At 46.6% G+C, this 21,692-nt stretch overlaps 1 pseudogene; it reads left to right on the top strand.

Moving 5' to 3' along the window:
- Positions 1-3,052: 3,052 nt before the first annotated feature.
- Positions 3,053-21,692, top strand: part of LOC144299439 (sodium/glucose cotransporter 1-like) — an 88,790-nt pseudogene continuing 70,150 nt past the window's right edge.

Consider the following 21,692-nt stretch of genomic DNA (forward strand, 5'->3'; position numbering starts at 1 on the left):
GCCTTGGTTGTTCACTCCTCACTTTCTCCCCAGAAAAATACAAGTTTTTAGCATAATTTCTAGTCTACTTTGACCTAGTACCCAAAAGAGTAGGAATTCAACAGCCACCACTCCAGTCTACCTGCCTCTGGCCTCGGCTGCCACTTTCAGGACCCCGGTTGACAAAGTGAAAGACACTGCCCCTAAGAGATGAGGCTCCTTCCCAGCTCTGCAGATAGTTCATCTTATCCCCAGCTCAGTGCCTGGGAACCACAAGGCTCTCCATGCACAAGGTGAAGGAGGGAAGAAAGAAGGAAGACATGGATGTGTGTACAGGATGAATGATTGATGAGTGGGTGCATGGATGGATGGATAGATTGCAGATGGATGGGCAGATGAGTAAGTGAAGTGATAAGTTAATGAATAAGTTAGTAATTGGACGTGTGACTGGATGGACAGACAGTTGGGCAGGTGGGTAAATCCCAACCATGAGAAACACAGACCCTTGGCACCTTCCAGCTCTGTGCAAAGCAATGACTGAACCCAACACTTGGGTTCTGATGCTGAAGCTGACTTGAGTGTGACCTTGGGGCTGTCATTACCTCAATGTCTCTAAGCCTTGTCCCCTCACAGGAAGCAAAGATGTTGGTCAGCACCTGCCCTGTCCACCTCACCAGCCCAGCTGCTGGAAAGCCAACTGAAAGGATAGACAGGCATGGAGGTGCTTTAGGAACTCTAGAGGGCTTTCCTGGTGTGCTGTTGCTGCAGAAGGTCCTTGTGGGTCATCGAGCTGACTCCCCCCAGAGTTGGATCACAGCTTGTAGGCCGTGATCCAGGTGAGCTTGGAGCCTGGACAGACCTGGGTCCTAATCCTGACTCCATCACTTACCAAGTGCATAACCTTGGGCAGGTGACTGTCTTTTGTGTCCTCCTCTGTGGTGTGCAGGTGATGATAGTGACCACCACCCCTCAGGGTTGTGTGAAGATTCAGGGAGATAATTCTGGAAAGTGCTCAGCACAGTACCCCTGATAGGTAAAATAATGGATCTGAGGCCTGCTGTCTGGAGTCACAAAAAAGAGGCTCAACTGCCCCCTCCCCAACATAGGATGCTCTGGAGGCCTGAGGTGTTCTAGGACATCTAACTCAGGAGTTCACAAAATTCTGAAATGTATCCGTATAAATGTGGGTTGTGGGGAGAGGTCCAGGGCTCTGTGCAGAAAGAGGACATGACTCATTGAGGATTAGCCATATTGATCCAACCTACAACCCTCATTTAGAAACTGAGATCAGAGTCTCCCCCAAGAACACTTTGTGGGAACAGCAAAGTACCCAGGGATTCAGTCCACCGTGAGAACTTCCCTGGCCAGGAGCAGGACCCTGCCTTGGAGCACAGGCCTCAGATGGTATCACCGCCACCTGGAAGCAGTGTGCATCAGGCACAGGCTTCCAGGTCCAGGGGAGTAGGGATAGAAACTGCAGAGGCCACCATTTGGATGGAGCAGTGAGATTGCAGGGGAATTACAAGTTTCTCTTTAACTTTGTCTCTCCAAGTTGTTGTAAGAGGATTTGAACCATAAAGTTGAGGGAGAAAGAGGTAGTGGCTTGTGGCAAAACAACTCAACCCACTCCCCAGGGGACCTGCAGTTCTAGTTCATGAACTCATGTTAACCAAAACCAACCAAACCAGAGTTGGAAACAAAACGAGTTTATCAAACACGAGGTGACGTGGAGTCAGCCAGATGACGTGGAAGAGAACATCCAGGAGGGGGATTGCTGAGCCTGGAAGAGTTTCTCTCCTACTCCAGGGCAGTCCTGCAGACAGATTCAGGCACCTCCAGGGCGGTGGGGGCAGTGAACTCCAGGCCCAGGTGGAGGCAACAGGATGTAGACACAGTAACCAGGGCACAGGTGTCAGCTCTGCCTAAGGAAGAATCACCTTGTTTGTTTTCCGAGTTCCTCTGAAAATAGAGTTTGTTGGTCTTGGTCTTCAGTTTTAAAATAATAATTGCTCACTGTCAACAGCATGAGAAGTACAGAAAAACAAACAAGAGAGGAAAAAAAATCACCCCTTGTACTTCAGACAGAAGAGCCACTGCTAATATTTTGATGAATCGCCTTCTATTTTAATCTTATTTTAATTGTAAACCGAAACAACCACAAAATAAATAAAGTGCATCTGTAAGTCTAAACAGTAACAACAACAGTTGTTGTTGCATAGTTGCACAATATTGTGAATGCACTAGGTGACCCAATCACACATTTTAAATGGTGAACTCACTATGATGCGGACCTTCCATTAATTAGCCTCGCGGGCTCTGAACGTGACCGGGCCCTCAGGGGCCCCCGGGCCAACTGTCCCTTCACCCTTTCCCGTAGCTTATGGCCTCTGCGCCCTTGAACCAACGAGGTCTCCGCGTCGCCTCTCAACACGGCGCCTTTGCTCTCGGGCCGTGGACCCGACGGGAAGGAGCTCCCAAGCTGGGCTGGTGCGGAGGAGGCCCTGGGCGACACTGGGCAGGTGTGTCCCCGAGCCGGCCACCGCCACCGCCACCGCCAGAGCCGGAGGGAGGCTCCCCGGGGCCGTCGCCGTGCAACACGCTGTTCTGATCCGTTCTCCTTCAAAATGGACTCAGCTTAGTCTTTCCCCCGATTACAAAAAGAGATTCAAAGATTCTTTTACAATAAAACAGAAGAGGGGCCGTGGGCGGCTCAGGCCGTTAAGTGTCTGCCTCCGGCTCAGGCCGTGACCCGGGCCCTGGGATCGAGCCCCGTCGGGCTCCCTGCTCGCCAGGGAGGCTGCTGGTTCCTCTCCCTCCGCCCTCCCCGCCGCTCGTTCCTCTCTGTCTCTCAGCTGAATTAATAAAATCTTAAATAAAATAAATAAAATAAAATAAAATAATAAAATAAAATAAAATAAAATAAAATAAAATAAAATAAAATAAAATAAAATAATAATACAATAAAACAGAAGAAAAGCGTGAAGACGTTGCCAGCACAGCCTGGAGATGGTTCTGGTCGCAGCCGACGTGTGGCCTTCCGAGCTCGGCTGCTTTTCACGCAGACGACGGATCGATGACGGGTGGCGGTGACGGGGCGCGGTGCTTTGTCACCGGACTGTACGGCCACCAGGGCGGGCCCGCGGTTAGTGGCACTCGCGGCCGGCCCGGGCCCGCAGGCCACTGCTCCACGGACACGCGGCCGCCCCCGCCTCCAGCCTGTGCGGGTCCCACGGGGCCCTCGGGCTGCGGCCGCCTGAGGCCCTGGAAGCCCGGCCCAGACCGGCCTCTGGCAGGCGGCACCCACCCCTCTGGGCCCCGAAGTCCCACCTGGCTCCCGAGGAAGGGCGGCCTGGGGCGGACAGAGGGGCACCCGAGGGCACCCCCACCCGCCCCACCCTGACCTCGGCTCTGCTCTGAGGCCTCCCCCCAGCTCCGAGGGCACCCACCCAGGGGGCCCCTCTTCAGGAGGTCTCGGACCCCTCTCCCCAGCGCCGACCTGTGTCCCCCTGGCAGCACCGGGCCCCAGGTGGGAGGGGAAGGCTCAGGGCTGTGAGCTCGGCCTCCGGCTGCTCTGGGGACGCTGGGAGGGTGTGAGTGCTGGAATGGGGGGCTGTGGGCCCACATGTGTGCGGCTGCGGGAAGGCACGAGAGGCCCTGCCGGCGGTCCCCACAGTCAGGGCCCGAGGAGGGGATTTGGCCCCCTCTGCCCCGGATACCACATGGCAATCAGTTTCTGAGGCCAGAGACCCATCTGGGCTCCCCGGGGCAACTGCCCTTGGTGTGGAGGTTGAGGGGGGACCTCCGGCCCCAGCAACTCCTGCAGCAGGGCCTGCAGCCCCCATCCTGGGAGGGGGTGGTCTCAGAACCTGGGTGCCAGGCCCATGAGGGGTCCTGGCTACCCCAGGAGCCAGAGAGGAGCTGGGGGTGGAGGTCACTGGGCAGGAGCAGGGACCTTAGAGATGGGGCTCCACCCACTCAGCTTTCACAGGAGAAACTGAGGCCTGCAGGGGGGGGCAAAGGGCTTGCCCCGGTCACTGTGAGCCCGGCTACCAGCCTCAAGGCCAGGGCTCTCCTCCACATGGCAATCACATGCCCTTGGCCCTCAGGGGGCCCCCTTTCCACTGGGCTCCAGCCCTGTGACCTGTACCTGAGACTCAGCATTAACTACTCTGGGCTGAAGATCCCTCAAGGTCTGCAGTCAAGTCCACAAAGTCAGCCTTCCCCCTTCCAGGCCTCCCAGCCTCAGGCCCCAGCCTGGCCTTCACGCAGAGCCGGTGCCTCCCTGCCTGCCTCTGGGCCGGTGGAGCTGAAGCACACTCAGGAATGAACCTCACAGCCCAGTCTCTGCGGCTCACTCAGGATCCTGCCAGCCGGGATCCAGGCTCAGGGGCAATGCCCACAGGGAGCCACATGTGATCTTTCTGTAAGTGGGTCTCTGTCCCACCTTGAGCAGATGGCACACGGGGGGCACCACAGGGTCTGGGGCTTATGTGCTGTGAACAGTGTCTGAGAGCAAGAGCAGTCCCCTCCTCCAGGCCTTCCTTCCAGGCCTCAGGGAACCACACCACCTCACACCTCACATCTCAGGTCCCTTCTGACAGGCCAGCGCCCCACCAGCACCACCACCACCGCCCAGCATTCCCCCAGCCCAAGGAGGGTGGTGCCACTGCAGAGAGGAGCTCAGGCCTGTCAGGAGCTGACCTCAGAAGCAAGATGGCCGAGTGGTTGGGAGCCCAGCCTGGCAGTCACCATGCACAGGGCAGAGGTGTCACCCACACAGGAAATGTCACCACCTCTCCTGACAGTCCTCCATGGGCCATAAGGGGGGTGTCCTGGCTGCATTTCTGGTCAACATATTCTGAGTATCTCTGTACAGTGCAACACATACACTGTTGACCACGGGTTAGCTTGTGTTGCTTCTGTGTGGCAGATCTATGTCAGTGTTCTTGGTACACACTCACACTCATGCATACGTACATGCACACACGTCACACACCCTCACACTCACACATGCTCCACATTCAGTCACTCGATATGCACCAAAGCTCGAACTGAGGCCACCCTCTAATGGCTGCTGTGGTCACTTCTCTAAAAGGTCAGTCAAACCAGGAACAACCACAGGCATGTTCATCAGAAATCCCAGATGCCCAAGTCTGGGAAGATCATTCTGTCCTTTCTTTTCTTTTAAGATTTTATTTATTTATTCATGAGAGACACAGAGAGAGAAAGAGAGAGAGAGAGAGACAGAAAGACAGAGACACAAGCAGAGGGAGAAGCAGGCTCCATGTAGGGAACCCAACACAGGACTCGATCCTGAGACTCCAGGATCACTCCCTGGGCCAAAGGCAGGCACTAAACCACTGAGCCACCCAGGGACCCTCCATTCTGTCCTTTCACAGAGGGGGATGTCACTTGTCCAAGGCTATACAGCAGATAACATGGAAGCCAGGCCCCTGACTCCCAGGCCAGTGTTCTTGCCCCCTCCCACAGGGCCTAGGTGTTCAGATTCCAGTTCATTCCAGTTCCCAGAGTCCTGCTAGAGCCCAGAGGCAGGGTCTTCTCCCAGGGGAGGGACTGGGGCAGAGGAGTTGAGGGTTTCATACCCCCACTCCCTCACACAAAGGGTCCATGGCCACCCATGAGAGAAGAAGGTCTCTTGGGGGAGAGGAATTTCCAGACCAGAGGGTCCCTGAGAATGGTCTGCTTTGTGCTAGTTGGGAGGGAGTTGGGAGGGGAGGGGAGGGGGCTGCACTTTCTGGAAACATAAAAATACCAAGAACACTGACATAGACCTGCCACACAGAAGCAACACAAGCTAACCTATGGTCAACTAGCTCACATCTTTCACTAAGAGAACAAAAACAACTGGTCACTTGTTTCCACCCACAACCCCAAGTCCAATGTTTTGCCTACTTCCTAGAAAGAAAACAAGCACCATTCATTCCCCAGGTAGAAGCTGATCTGCTCCAAAGCCTGGCATTGCTTTATGACCTGGGGACAGGACTGTGGCCTCAGAGGCCGAGTCCGGAGCAAAGTTCCAGTGGGTCACCAAGGCCAGAACAGACACCTTATGCTGTGATATGTGGTGTGATGAGTTCCTCCGGGGAAGGAAGGGGTTAAGGGGGAGGGGGTGACAACTGTGGGTTTAGATGGATGGTCAGGAGAGGCCACCCCTGAAGGAAGGGAGAGGACCAGCCCTGGAGGGTGCTTGGGGCAGGGCGCCCGCTGCAGGAAGCACAGGAAGTGCAAAGGCCCTGGGAAGGGATGACCCTGACAAGTCGCAGGAGCAGCGAGGCGGCCAGTGCGGCCCCACCCAGGAAGGGCAGGAGGCGGGCCAGGGGCCAGTGCGTCCCTGGGGCCTCGCCGCCCGCGCTGAGCGCCTTGCCCTTTGCTCCAAGTTGTCAGACGCGCGCGAACATCGCGCGGACAGAGCTTGCTCCTTCTAGCTTCCCGCGCGCATAACGGCTGGATCCCGCCGCGGAATCCTGGCTCGCGTGCGAATCCACAGGGGGCCTGGCCCTCCCGGGGGGTGCACGGACCCCGGGGCGGATCCGGCCCCTCCTCACCCACACGCGCGGTGCGCACGCCCCAGGCCTGGAGCCGCAGGCGCGCGGGGGACTGTCCTGCTGCGGCGGCGGGGACGCGGCGTCCGTGCGCACTGTCCGGCCGAGCCCAGCCGCGGAGGCCGCCGCCCGGGGGCCCATGCTGCCCGCTCGGGGCGTCCCGGGCGCTCCGGGTCCCACGCGCCCCCTCCCCAGCGCCCTGCTCCGCTAGTTGGGGTCCGCGCGCTTTTTATTGGTGTTCCTTTGCCAACATATAGCATCACACCCAGTGCTCATCCCATCAAGTGCTCCCCTCAGTGCCCGTCACCCAGTCACCCCCACCCCCCGCCCTCCTCCCCTTCCTCCCCCCCTAGTTCGTTTCCCAGAGTTAGGAGTCTCTCATGTGCTGTCACCCTCTCTAATATTTCCCACTCATTTTCTCTCCCTTCCCCTATAATCCCTTTCACTATTTTTTATATTCCCCGAAAGAATGAGACCGTATAATGTTTGTCCTTCTCCGATGGACTTATTTCACTCAGCATAATACCCTCCAGGTCCATCCACGTTGAAGCAAATGGTGGGTATTTGTGTTTCTAATGGCTGAGGAATATTCCATTGTATACGTAGACCACATCTTCTTTATCCATTCATCTTTCGATGGACACCGAGGCTCCTTCCACAGTTTGGCTATTGTGGACATTGCTGCTATAAACATCGGGGTGCAGGTGTCCCGGCGTTTCATTGCATCTGAATCATTGGGGTAAATCCCCAACAGTGCAATTGCTGGGTCGTAGGGCAGGTCTATTTTTAACTCTTTGAGGAACCTCCACACAGTTTTCCAGAGTGGCTGCACCAGTTCCCATTCCCACCAACAGTGCAGGAGGGTTCCCCTTTCTCCACATCCTCCCCAACATTTGTTGTTTCCTGCCTTGTTAATGTTGCCCATTCTCACTGGTGTGAGGTGGGATCTCATTCATTTGGGGAATATAAAAAATAGTGAAAGGGAATAAAGGGGAAAGGAGAAAAAATGAGTGGGAAATATCAGAAAGGGAGACAGAACATGAGAGACTCCTAACTCTGGGAAACGAACAAGGGGTGGTAGAAAGGGAGGTGGGCGGGGGGTGGGGATGACTGGGTGACGGGCACTGAGGGGGGCACTTGACAGGATGAGCACTGGGTGTTATGCTATATGTTGGCAAATTGAACACCAATAAAAAATAAAATTTAAAAAAATAAATCCAATAAAACAGAGGCTACCTGATTAAAAAAAAAAATCCTCTCCTTCTTCCAGTAATAGGTTTTAATAATTTTGAATGAAGTTGTATGTAGACTTTTCCCCATATACAAATGGCATGGACATCTCTTTAGATTAATCCCTAGTTAACTGATATTTTTAATGCAGTTGTAAATTTTATCTATCTTAAATGTCATTTTCTATTCATTGGCTGATATATAGATATATAATACATTTCTGTATTTGAAATTGGATCTGGTAAATTTGCTACACTTTTTTTAATAGGTTCTACCAATTTATCTTTACATTCTGTGGGACTTGCTACATACTTAAACATACCATCTGTGAATGACAACAATTTTGTTACTGTTTTCTCAATTCTTAGACATTTCATTTCTCTGCCTTGCTTACTCCCTCTGCTGGTAGCTACGAGTGCAACAGCAGGGAAAATAATCGGCATCCTTGTCTTGTCACAAAGGGATGTTTTTAAACATTTCATTATGAAACATGATGCCTGGCATAATTTTCTTTAAAGATTCTCTCATAGATCAAGAAGGTTCTAAGGACACCTAGGTGGCTCAGTCAGTTGAGCATCAAACTCTGATTTCTGTTCAGGTCATGATCTCAGGGTCATGAGATCAAGCCCCGCATGGGACTCGCACTCAGCTCAGGGGGAGTCAGCTTGAGATTCTCTCCCTCTGCCCCTCCCCCCACTCATGCTCACACTGATTATCTCTCTCTCTAAAATGAATAAGTAGATCTTAAAACAAAGTTCTGTTATATTCCTTGTGTAATGGGCCTTTTAAAGTCATTTGTTGGATTTTATTCAAAAGAAAAATACTTTTTTTTTTGCATGCTATTATACAGTAGCTTCTTTTTAATGTCGCAAATTTACATAGATTTTTCTAGGGTCGAACCAGTCTTGCCTTCTTGAAATGCATGAACCAGACTTGTCCTTTATGTAGTGTCCTGCACTATAGCTGGACTTCAGTGTGCTAATAAAAATATTTGCAAGTTTAAGATGTTTGAGTTTATATTCCTGAATAAGAAAGAGCTGTCATCCTTCTTTTGCTGCCCTTGTTGGGTTTCACAGTCAAGATTGTGTTCATTTAATAAAGTGGGACAATATTTATACTGCATAAGAATTGTTTTCTTCTCTGGAAGAATCTGGGTAAGGTTAGGATTGCTCACCAGTGAAGCTCCCTGAGCCAATTTTCTTTGTGGGAAAATTTTTGGCTACTGATTCAATGCCTTTAGAAGAACTGAGATTTTCTATCTCTCCTTGAGTCAAAAATACATGTTGGGTTAGATTTTTCTAGGAATGTTCTCATTTCATGTCAAATGATTGTCAGCATGCTGTTATAATCGACTGCCATCATTCACTTTGGGTATGCATGTCCAGAAAAAAAAAAGTCCCCTTTTTTGTTCTTGATTTGGGTAATTTTTGCCTTCTTTCTGCAGTTCTTAAGAAATTCACCAAGTCATTTTTTTAATACTTGGTTTATTTATTCATAAGAGACACAGAGAGAGAGGGAGAGAGGCAGAGACACAGGCAGAGGGAGAGGCAGGCTCCATGCAGGGAGCCTGACGTGGGACTCGATCCCGGGACTCCAGGATCACATGCTGGGCTGCAGGCAGCGCTAAACCGCTGGGCCACCCGGGCTGCCTTCACCAAGTCATTTTTAATTTCAGTCATATCATAAAGCAAACAATTCTCTACTCTCTTGTTTCATCATACCCACTGGATATTTATCATCCATTTCTTCAGTATTTGTTCTCCTCTTTGTATCTGCCTTCATTCTATTCTTCCTTGAGATTATTTTGTTCTTTTCTAGCTTTGCAGAGTATTTGCTTGGCTCATTCACTTTCAGCCTTCTTAAGTTTCTATCAATTTTCAATATACATTTTAAGGTTATTCACTTCCTCTTGTGTACCACATTAGTTGTATTCCTTAAGGCTTTATGTAGGGATTTCATTATTGTTCAGTTCAAAATGTGGTCTTATTTCCAATTTGGGTCCTTCTCTAAACCATGAGGGGCATATTTATTTATTTCCGAACATAAGAGGATATCTAAACATCATACTCAGTGGTGAAAAACTGAGAGCTTTTCCCATAAAATCAGGAACAAGACAAGGATGTCCATTCTAACCACTTTCATTGCATATGGTACAGGGAATCCTAGGTAAAGCAATCAGACAAGAAAAAGAAATGAAAGGCATCCAAACATATAAGGATATTTAGTATCTCCTCGTCATTGATTTCTAGCATTTTGCTTAGAGAACATATGCTGAATGATTTAAGTCATTTAAAATTTATTTAGGCTTGTTTTTTGACCCAGACCCATTGACTCGGTTTTTGTCAATGTCCCTTTTCTGCTTGGAGGGAATATACATACTGTAATTTAGGATTCATGTCCCATAAATACATCCATTAGGTCAAGTCAGTTAAATATTCCAATCTGCTATCTTCTTCCTCAATTTTTCCCAGTTATTTCGAGTTATCACCTAGCCCACCATGCCTGAAAATGGAAGTTCTCCTCTAAATGACTTTCTTCAGGGACGCCTGGGTGGCTCAGCAGTTAAGCCTCTGCCTTTGGCTTGAGGCACAATCCCGGGGTCCTGGGTCGAGTTCTGCATCAGGCTCCTTGCAGGCAGTCTGCTCCCTCTGCCTGTGTCTCTGCCTCTCTCTGTGTGTCTCTCATGAATAAATAAAATCTTTTTTAAAAAAATAAAAAATAAATGACTTTCTTCATGCAACATTCATTTGGGAAATGTGTACCAAGCATTTACATTGTACAAGAGTAAATGTCTGGGCTCCTTACATTTCCAACACTTTAGTTGCCTTTGTATGATGGAACCTCTTGGCCTTTTCTCTGCTATATTTGAGGCTGAGGCAGAACTATTGGGCAGCTCTCCAAGCTTCCAGAGCATGTGTGGGGACCTCTACTATAGGTGGTGTCGGTCAGTGATCCTGTGGAGCACATCAAAAAGTAGCCTCAAGCAAGGAAGGAATTATCAGCCCATATAATTGGGAATCCAGACACGGGACGCTCAGGGCTGCCTGAACCCAGAGATCCTGGCCCTATTCTTCTAGAATTATCCCTTCTATGTCCTTGTCCCCCACATTGACGGGGTTCCCTCATGATGGCAAAACAGCTCCAGCAGAGCAGGACTTCACCCCTGCATATAACACATCCAAGGAAGGAAAAGGTCTTGAACCTGGTTTTTTGATGGGTCTGCACCATATGCTGGTACCACTGGAATTGGACAGCTGCAGCACCACAGTCCCACTCAGGGGTGACCCAGAAAGACAGCAGTGAAGGACAGCTTTTCCAGGAACAGAAGACTGAGAGATACATTTCAGGTCTTGGCCTGGATTGAGAGATGGCAAGAAATATGGGTCCATGATGATTCATAGGAGTTACCAGTGGTTTGGCTGATGGTCTGTGTTATGGGCTAAATGTTTGTGTCCACTCCCAAATTCATATGTTGAGGGCCTAACCACCAATATGATAGTCTTTGGGAGTTAGGTTTTGGTGAAGTCATGAGGGGACCCTTGTGTTACGATTATAAGAAGAGGGAGAGAGGGCTTGCATGCTCTCGCTCTGTCTTCTTTCCCTCCACACATACATGCACATACCAAGGAAAGGCCCTTGTGAGCACACAATGTGAAGGCAGGTGTCTGCAAGCCAGAATAGGATCCTCACCAGGAACTGAATCTGCCAGTCTTGACCTCTGGCTTAACAGCCTCCAGTGAGACATAAATGTCTGTTGTTTAAGCCACCCAGTCTATGGTATTATGTTACAGCAACCCAAGCAGACTGAGACAGTCAGGGACTCAGAAGGATCAAGTGTCACTATTTGAAAATTATGACAAGGAACGAGTGAGAAGCAGTATGGAGATAGGCCTTTTAGAGTGGACCTTGTGAAGCCAGTCTCATCCCATATCACCAAGTGACATGTGAATGCTCTCTGCAAAGGAGAGCTCAATAATCATGTGGACAAAATGGCACACTTCACAATGTCAGTCAGCTTCATTCCCAGCCATCCCAGTGTTTGCCCAATGGGCTTATAAACAAATGGGCCCTGGTGACAGGCTTGGAGGCTGGGCAAGAGCACAACATGGTCTATCAAGGCTGACCTGGCTACTGCTGCCACCTAGTGGTTAATTTGCTGAGACCAGAGACCAACATGAAGCCCCCATGACAGCACCTTGGCCTGGGGAACCAGCCAGCCACCTGGTGGCAGGTGGATTCTATTGCACTTCTTCCATCATGGAATGGGCACAAATTCCGGATATGGATTTGCCTTCCCTGCCTGTAATCCTTTTTCTAGTAACACCATGCCTGGATTCTTGGGATGCCTTAAATACCATCCTGGCATTCCCCTACAACAATGTCTAATCAAGGAAATTATTCCACTGCAAAAGAAGGGCAGCATGGAATTACTGGTCTTACCTCATACTCCATCATTCAGAAGCAGCTGGCCTGTTTAAAAGGGAATGGCATTGACGGGATGAGTACTGGGTGTTATATGTTGGCAAATCGAACTCCAATAAAAATAATAAATAAATAAATAAATAAATAAATAAATAAATAAATAAATAGGAGTGGCTTGTGGGCTCCTGGGTGGCTCAGTTGGTTAGGTGTCCAATTCGATTTTGATCTCAGGGTGGTGAGTTCAGGCCCAGTGGAGTGGCTTACAAAAGACTCAGTTATGGCACAAGTTGAGAGAGAGCACCATGAACTATGGGCTTCTGTCTTATAGGATGCAGCTTATGCTTTGAATCAAAAACCCTTATATGATTCAGCCTTTCCCTGGAGCCAGAATACACAAATCTGGGAATCAAGGGATAGAAGTAAAAGTCGCTTCTCCCACAATTAATCCTAATCATACACTCAAAGAATGTTTTTTTCTATGCCAGAAGCTTTTAGCTCTGCTGCTTTAGAAAACTGAGCTCCCAAGAAGATAATGCTTCCAGCAGGGCACACTACAATGTTTCCATTGAATTAAAATCCAACAGGCAGAAAAAGGAGCTACTCTACTAGTTGGACAGATTGGCCTGGATTTCTAAGGAGAGATCAGGTTGGTGCTACACAGTGGGGGCGGGGAGGGCTTTGTCTAGAACCCAAAGCACTAAGCATCTTAGTACTTCTTAGTACTCAGAGACTTTAAGAATGAAGGTTTAGATCTCCCCCCTAAACCACCAGGTGAAGATCCGTCACCAGCTGAGGTTCTAGCTACAGACAAGAAAAATATCGAATTGGCAGAGGAATAATCAAAAATATCAACTATGGCCTCATGACTAGGGTCACCAGACTTAGCAATTAATGTCCATGCCTGGTTACATTTGAATTTCAAGTAAACAACATATATGTGTTTTAGCATAAGTATATCCTGTGCAATATTTGGGGCATACTTATACTAAAAATTATTCAATGTTTGGGCATCCTGAATTTAATCTGGCAACGCTGTTCATGACCAATGGAAAAAAACTGCACTTTTTTTTTTTTTTTGCTTGTTATATGTATTTGCATTAGCCATTTTCTCTTTTCTGCTTCTCATGATCATTTTATATACAAGTTGTTGGAGGTTAGCAGAATATTCAGTGGAACTGTGATTGATTTTGAGGAGAAATTAATATAATTATCTATGGATACAATGTCTCTTGGAGGTGTATGTCTCCTCATTTGGGAGAGAGACTATAGAATAGCTGCGTCTTAATTGGGTAGAAAGTTCTTTTGTCAGCTGGTGCAATCCTAAAGTTTGCCAATAGAGGGTGCTTGGAGGGATGTTTCAAGGCTGTAGCAACAAAAGGGCACCTCAAAAAAAAAAAAAAAAAAAAAAAAAGGGCACCTCACTCATCTACCAGATTTCCTTCCTTTTTATGGAGTACAAATGTCACTGGGTGGATGGGTAGATGGCCCATTTTCGCTTCAGCAGCCCTGATGACCAGCTCCAGCCTCTCGAATTTTCTGGCCAGGGTGTGCCACTTCCATACACCAGCCCTGGTCCAGGCCCTCTGGCAAGATTCCAGCTTGCATTGCCTGAGACCGGCCGATATTACACAGCCTCCTCTCTCAGACTACATCTTTTCCTTTTTGAAATATTCATTCATTCATTCATTCATTCAAATATTTAATGATCATTTACTACTGCCAGGCAGTGTTCTAATAAACACTTGTGTATGAGTCTTTGTATAAACATGTGTTGTCTTTTCTCTTGGGTATATCACTAAAGGTGGAATGACTGGATAATATGGTAGATGTAGCTAGTTGCTTAACTCTTTTGTTTAGGGTGGGGAGGGGCAGAGGGAGAGGGAGAGAGAGAATCCCAAGCAGGCTCCATGCCCAGCACATAGCTCGACACAAGGGCTTGATCTCACAACACTGAGATCAGACCTAAGACAAAATCAAGAGTTCAACAATTAACCAAATGAGCCACTCAGAAGCCCCAGTTGCTTAACTTTTTAAGCAACCAACAAACCGTTTTCCAAAGTGAATGTGCAATTCTACTTTTCCACAAACAGTGTGGAAACAGAAGTGGACACAGAAATGAACACAACAAAATGTTTGCCTTACATTTAAAAGAGGGAGAGAGATCATAAACTTATACACTTAAATAACAATAGGTCATGTTAAGCTGTGATAAGAAATCTGAATTTATTTCCAAGTTTTAGAATTTAAATGAATGGATTTATGCAGTATATATTTTTTAAGATTTATCTTAGAGACACAGAAAGAGTGTGTGCATGAGCAGGATGAGGGGAAGAGGGAGAGGGTGAAGGGACGCAGCCTCCCCGCTTAGCCCCACAGAGGATCTCAACCCCATGACCCTGAAATCATGACCCAAGCTAAAACCAAGAGCCAGATACCTAACCAACTGAGCCACCCAGGAGCCCCTGTACATGTCACTAGCCATATTTTTTCATTCAAAGTTATGTTCTTGAGATCTACCCATGATAGTAATATAAACTCATCAAGTTTATACATCCTAATTGCTGAATAGTCCATCATATTAATGTATGTGTATATATATATATATATATATATATATATATATATAGTCTTTTTTTAAAAATGTATATACCTTTGGGGGGTGCTAAATAATAAGATCTTTTTTAAAAAAGATTTTATTTATTTATTCATGAGAGACATACAGAGAGAGAAGCAGAGATACAGGCAGAGGGAGAAGCAGACTTCATGCAGGGAGCCCGATGCGGGACTCGATGCTGGGACTTCAGGATCATGACCTGAGCCAAAGGCAGACGCTCAACTGCTGAGCCACCCAGGCATTCCCTGAGCCACCCAGGCATCCCATAAGATCTTTATTTATTATCACACAAACTAAAGCAACATGAAGCATAATTCTCCAGGTTGCATAACTGGAGGCTAGAAAACCTGTAATGAGCATAACCTGGAATGAATATATATATATATATGATATATATATATATATATCATATATATATCATATATATACATGTATATCACTATATACATATATATTGCTATATACATATACTTGACACTATATAATATATCTCTATACACACATATGTATACCACTATCACATATATATACACATAGGTATATATACAATACTAGTATACATGGCATATATAAATATATATATATGTATATATATGTGTATATATATATATATATATATATATATAAAGTATATACTAGGCATTTAGGTTTCCAACTCTTTACTGCTACAAATAATGCAGCAGTTAGCAAATAATACTGTTCCAAATATACCCAGAGGTGGAGCCACTGAGTAAAAAAAGAATGCATACTTTTCAGTTTCACCGCCCCCTCTTGTGGCTGCACTGATTCCACCAGCAGCAGGGAAATCCTACTTCCCTAAGTCTTTGCAACAGAGGGTACTGCCAGGCTTTTTCGATTTTACCCCCCGTGCTCTTACAAAAACCCTCCCTTACAGCTCTGAAATAATGCAGGCAAAATGCCACTGGTGTGCCAGATGCCAGGTTAAGGACCCCACCACAAGAACGTGTGGAGTCTTCCTCTTCAGACTAGGCAAGGGTGAGGGACTCATTCACTCTTGGCTTCTCCAAGCACACCTAACACAGGGCTTCACACACAGTAGGGTGCTTTAACAGTTGTGCCACTAATAAACTCTCCAAGCCTCCTTTTTGCCGGTTCGTGCCTCTAAGCTGTCACTACACCCGGTACTGTGCTGGTAAATGTTGAACAACTAACTCAGAGGGTGTTTGTAGACGAGGGGCTGGGGAGAGACCTAATTTGCAGCATTTCGCAATTTCCATGGTGTAAATACCCCCATCATGGTAGATTCCGAGCTACTAAGTTGCATCACTGAGGAAATATGTTCAATCAATAATTCCCGTGAGCTGGTGCAAGCAGTCTCTGACACACCACCCACTAAGGCTGCAGACGCCTGGTCCATCGCTCTCGGGTCTGGGCTGGCAAGTCAGCTTCTGTGCTTCTGTACGAGTCTGACAGCGACATCTGGTGGTAGAGCCAAGCAAACCCCAAACCACATAGAGAAGGATCTAGAGTGTGGGAAAAGAAATAGGAAACCCCATCCTCACCCCACCTCCCAAAGGTTTCTCCCCTTTGCCATGTTCTGCCCTGGGGCCCACCATCTCCAGAAAAGACTCAATGCCTGGGAGGAACCATGATGGGGACCCCTGCAGGTCTTCCTCCCTGTTGGGTGGAAGTGGCTCCAGGGGTCGGAGTAAGAAACAACTTTACAGGGCTGCCAGAAGGTCACCACAGCAGATCAGCAACCTACCCCTGATGGAGGATTATCGGAACAGCGTATCACCCTGAAGCAGTCACCACAACATCCCTAGAACAAGAGTAACCCAGCTAGCATACTTGGAAGCATTTGCTCATGACGGGTCTTCCCTCCAGGGACCTGGAATTTGGCCCCATGCTCCAAGGCTTTTTCTTTGGCCCAAGACTTCCCTGATTTCATGTGTAACCCTTGGCTCCCAGATCCTAAAGCCCTATAGCCCTACCTGTGGTAGGAAAGGTGGGAAAATGAAGGTAGCATCTGGAATAGGAAAACCATTACACTTAACCTTTGGCCACCCCAAACCCCAACAGATTGCTGACCACTAAAGGTTTATATTTGAATCTCTTCAATAGTGTACTCTTTTTTTTTTCAATAGTATATTCTTTTAGAAAGCTTCTGCTAAGTCCAGAAGTCCACTTTTTTCCAGATCCCTGGAGGGTAATGGGGAAGAAAACTATTAATTCAAACATAACCCTGTCTGGTACAGGTAGAAATCAATCACCATTCACTAAAAAGAGAAATCCACTTCATAAGAGATAAGGCTGATCATTTGGGGGTAATCTTGATCAAAGACTTCTTGAGAACACTGCCTTCCTACAGGATACAGTACAATATTTTGCATCTGGCTTTCCCAGAATTCCTGGGCTCACTCCCTCCACTCCATTCCATGTCCACTGAGTTCTAAAGGGTGAGGCCTCCAGGCACTGGGTCCTGCAGAATGCAAACAGCCAGCTGCCACAGGGAACAGCAAAAAGCAAATGTGATGACCAAACAACCCAACTGCTGATCAGCCCAATCCAAACTGGGGATAAACCGGACAGGACAGATCAGCCAGTAGGAACATAGGCAGCTTTCTTTGGAAAGGTCATTGCAGGGCCGGGGGGACAAAGAATGGATGCGGGTATTTTCCCCCTCTCCAATGAGCAATGTCAAGTACAAGATCTCCTAGGATTTATGAAATTTAATTCCAGGAAAGCTAAGTTAGAGCAGCCTTCCAGGAGTGTATAAAAGAAATCAGAAATTTCTGGTGGACCTAGATGCTGTGGCAGCTTGGGACCAAATATAAACACTCTTGCAAATGCCTCAGGCCTAGCTCTAGTTAAGGACGCTGGGCTGGGCATGCTTCCCAGAGCACACACAGGCTGTGTCGCATATCAAAAAAAGCAAACCAATTTTCTTTTACCCTTGCTCCTTCCAGAGGCTTCATGTGATGAGCCCAAGACTAGATGTTCAGCTACTCTCTCCTTAAACATTTCCCTTCAGAGTGTAGAACTTCTGACCTCAGGGACGGCCTCACACGCAATAGCCCCCAGTGTCATGTTTTCAAAAATGATTATCAATCCCAGTGGATGCCTTCTCTGTTGGAATCAAATGGATGGGAATCACTGGCTTCCAACCAATACAGTGATCCCCTGCTGCTCTGTAGGATGGGGGAGAAAAGGTCTAGAATCATAGGAACCCCAACAAAGGAGGAATATGGATGTGTTGCGTCCTTTGAAGGGCGAGGTGTAAAACAATAAGCCCCAGATCAGCCTCTCTTCTTTGTCTTTTCACTGCTGGCCAGCAAAACTGTGACACTGCCATTATTATCCTTCCTAGTTACTGCAAAAAACTGCTGAGCTAGCTATCTTCCTGAATTCAAAACCATAGAGTAACTCTGGACACTGATCTGGCAGGAATACTAGACTGCAGACCTAGGGAAGTACATGTCTTAAATGTCCTCATAGTGAGACCAAACCTGACCCACCCCCAAGGGAAATGCCAGCCAGCAGCTTGTGGACATGCATCTAGGCTGCTTACTTTGGCCTTTCAGCCAACAAACTCCAAATTTGCTTCCTCAGTGATCCTTTGGGTGATCACACTTACTAGGTCAAAAATCACTTTACAAATTAAATATGATCAAATGACCAGAAATCACTGCACTAATATGTTTTGTCACTGGAGGGTGCCAGAGACCACTAAATCTAATCCAGGCTCAAGGTAGTCCATACAAAACTTGCCCACTGGGTGGCATGAATGCTGGAAGAGGACTGGCACCCTGAGCAGTCCTGTTCCCCATGTGCCCCAGTCCCTTGCCAGGTGGAGAGAAGGAATCCAATCCTAAAAGAAGACTCCCTTAGGAGCTAGCTAGCTTATGAGTGCCTTTTTACACTAAAGAGGTAGGAAAATTAAAATTCAAGATAATAAGAGTTTTATTTTACAAATTAACGTGTGGCCAGCAAAAAAAATTTTAATTAGAAAGGTGAGATGTTTGACTCACTGGGGCATCCATCCTCAAGTCTCTTCTGCAATGGAAGTTGTGTAAGCATCCAGCTGGGCATCCATTTCCAGAGTTTCAAAAACCATTGAGAGGAAAGTTTCAAAGTTTTTGAAATGGCAATATGAAGAGCTCCACAGATCCATTCCCCAGCAAAACTGGTAAAATGCTAAGCTTATATGTAAATTTATATTTATTATACATGCTAATTCTTAAAATACACCTAAATTCTAAGAAATAATACACATTTTAAGGGCAGCCCGGGTAGCTCAGCGGTTGAGAGCCACCTTCGGCCCAGGGCCTGATCCTGGGGCCCCAGGATCAAGTCCCATGTTGGGCTCCCTGTATAGAGCCTGCTTCTCCCTCTGCCTATGTCTCTGCCTCTCTCTGTCTCTCATGAATAAATAAATAAAATCTTTTTAAAAAAGAAATAATATATTTTATATATAAAATATTTAAAGTACATATACATATATGTTTATGTATATATACATATATATAGTCCAGAGACTATATATATATATATATATATATAGTCTCTGGAAACAGACCTGAAGGCATACAGCTAATGAAATATTTATTCAAGAAAATCTACTAAAATGTGGCAAGAAAAAAAAATGTGGCAAGAGCAGAGAATCTGTGGCATTTCAACCATAACCTGTTCCCTTCTTCCCCTCCCCAACCCAATGTGATGGGAACTCCACTCCTAGCAAGTGAAGCCAAGTAACACAGGGCACTTAAAGTGATAGTATTTCCCAGAGAAGGGCAGTTCATCAGTATTTTTCCCACCACACACACACCCAACTATCTGTTGCAGAGGCTAAATTCCAGGTGAGTGTGGCAGGGGGTTGGGCCTCTCTCCTGCTCAGCATTCATTGTGACACAGAAGCTCTTCCTTGGAGATGGCACACTGAAAATACTGGGATGCACATCACTCTTGCTGAAGCTTACCCATAACGTGGAGATTCCATGCTGAGAGCAGCAAGCCAGGAATTCAAAGGCCCCTGGATGAGTGCCCAGTTCCTAAAGCAGAGCTTTAGAGAAGAAGAGCTTCAGAGAGAAGCCATCATTCACCCTGCCCCAGGCTTAGAGCTATGGCTTAGAGATTTTACCCAGGGGGAAAAGCAGGACAAAACAAAGATCTCTGAAGCCCTTCCCAAGTGAACTGGCTTTATTTGCAACTGAGTATGAGGAAGCTCAAACCTAAAGGCACTCTCACAACAATGGAGCTTGTGGTGAAATGAAATTAAGAGAATACTGTTAACTTCATTAGAGACATAAACTAAACTGTAATTTACCAGGGAAAATCGGGAAGAAACAACTAAGAAGAGCCCTCCTAGGGTCAGAACAAATCTCAAACACTGACCTGAAAAGTATCCTGGCAAATGAGCCTAAATTTAATTGGATCAGTCTGTGAAGCAATGCATACCCCTGGGCATTGTTGAAAATGAAAAAGTAATCAGCTGTAATGAGTGAAGTTTATCAGATGGGCTTGGTCAGGGAAAGAGGTTGTAGCCAAAGCAATTAGGCAAGAAAAAGCAAGGAAAGGCATCTAGACTGAAAAAACAAGTGAAAACTACTTCTATTCACAGATGACATGACTTTGTATATAGAAAATCCTAAGTAATCCACAAAAAAACAATACTAAAGCTAACAAGAAGTACAGCAAAGTTGCAAGATATAAGATCAATATACAAAAAATTAGTTGTGAGATGTTGGTCAAAGTGATGAGGGAACAGGGCTAGCTGCAGACAAAGCACAGCTGGTATCCCACAAATGACCCCCACTCAGGGGTGGGATATGTGTGACATTCTTCAAGAAGCTTCCAATCATCTTAATGTTAATGCCTCACTAGAGGGAAAAGCAATCTTTACCTTGACAATGGCAAGGCCTCCAATATCTTGTAGGTACTCCTTAGCACATGAAAATCCTTTTGGAATCTCCCTTTTGCTTACCTCCCTCAACTCCTGGGTATATAATCAGCCCAGGGCAGCAGCTCTTCCTGACCATGGGTCCTGTTGCTGTGTTTTAATAAAACCACAATTTTGCACCAAAGATGTCTCAAGAATTCTTTCTTGGTCATCAGCTCAGAACCCCACCTTTATTCCAAAATTTCATCAAAATGGTACAAAGTTTCAGTTATTCAGGATGAATAAATTCTGTATATCTAATATACAGCATGATAGCTATAGTATACTATATCATATACTTAAGATTTGCTAAGAAAACATCTTAAATGTTCTTACTACACACAAAAAAATTACAGCTATGTGAGGGGATGGATATGTTAATTGGCTTGATTGTGGTTATCATTTCACAATGTTTACATGTATCAAAACATCACATTATACACTATAAATATGTACAATTTTTAAAAAGATTTTTGATGATTCTATTAAAGATTTCTTAAAAGACTACAAATAAAGATAGATTTATTGATTTGTTGATTTATTTTAGACAAGGGGCACAAGCTGGGGGAGGTACAAAGGAGGAGGAAGAGGAAGAGGAAACGAATCTCAAGCAGATTGTGGGACCCAGGAAATCTAACAAAAATCCCCTACTCCTGGACAAGCAGAGCAGGACTAACTCCATTTTGTGCTATACCCGCCATCTCATGTAAAACCCCCCACACGACCTGCCTATTGTTTAAGGCACTTCCTCACCCAGGTTTAGCTATTAAGCACACCCTTATCAGAAACTAGCACACATTGGAATGCGGGACCTCTGACCTTTAACTGCCAAGGAATGAAAACCCCTCTTTTGCCCGTCAAACCTGCGTGCCAATTCTAACCAGAATAATAGGCTAGTTCAAATGGTCACTATAGGGTGAATCATAATTCAATTGGCCACCTGCGTGTGGACAGACATGACTGTGCAACTTTCTACGTATGTTAC

Source organism: Canis aureus, chromosome 27, assembly GCF_053574225.1.
Source record: "Canis aureus isolate CA01 chromosome 27, VMU_Caureus_v.1.0, whole genome shotgun sequence".
Lineage (NCBI taxonomy): Eukaryota > Metazoa > Chordata > Mammalia > Carnivora > Canidae > Canis > Canis aureus.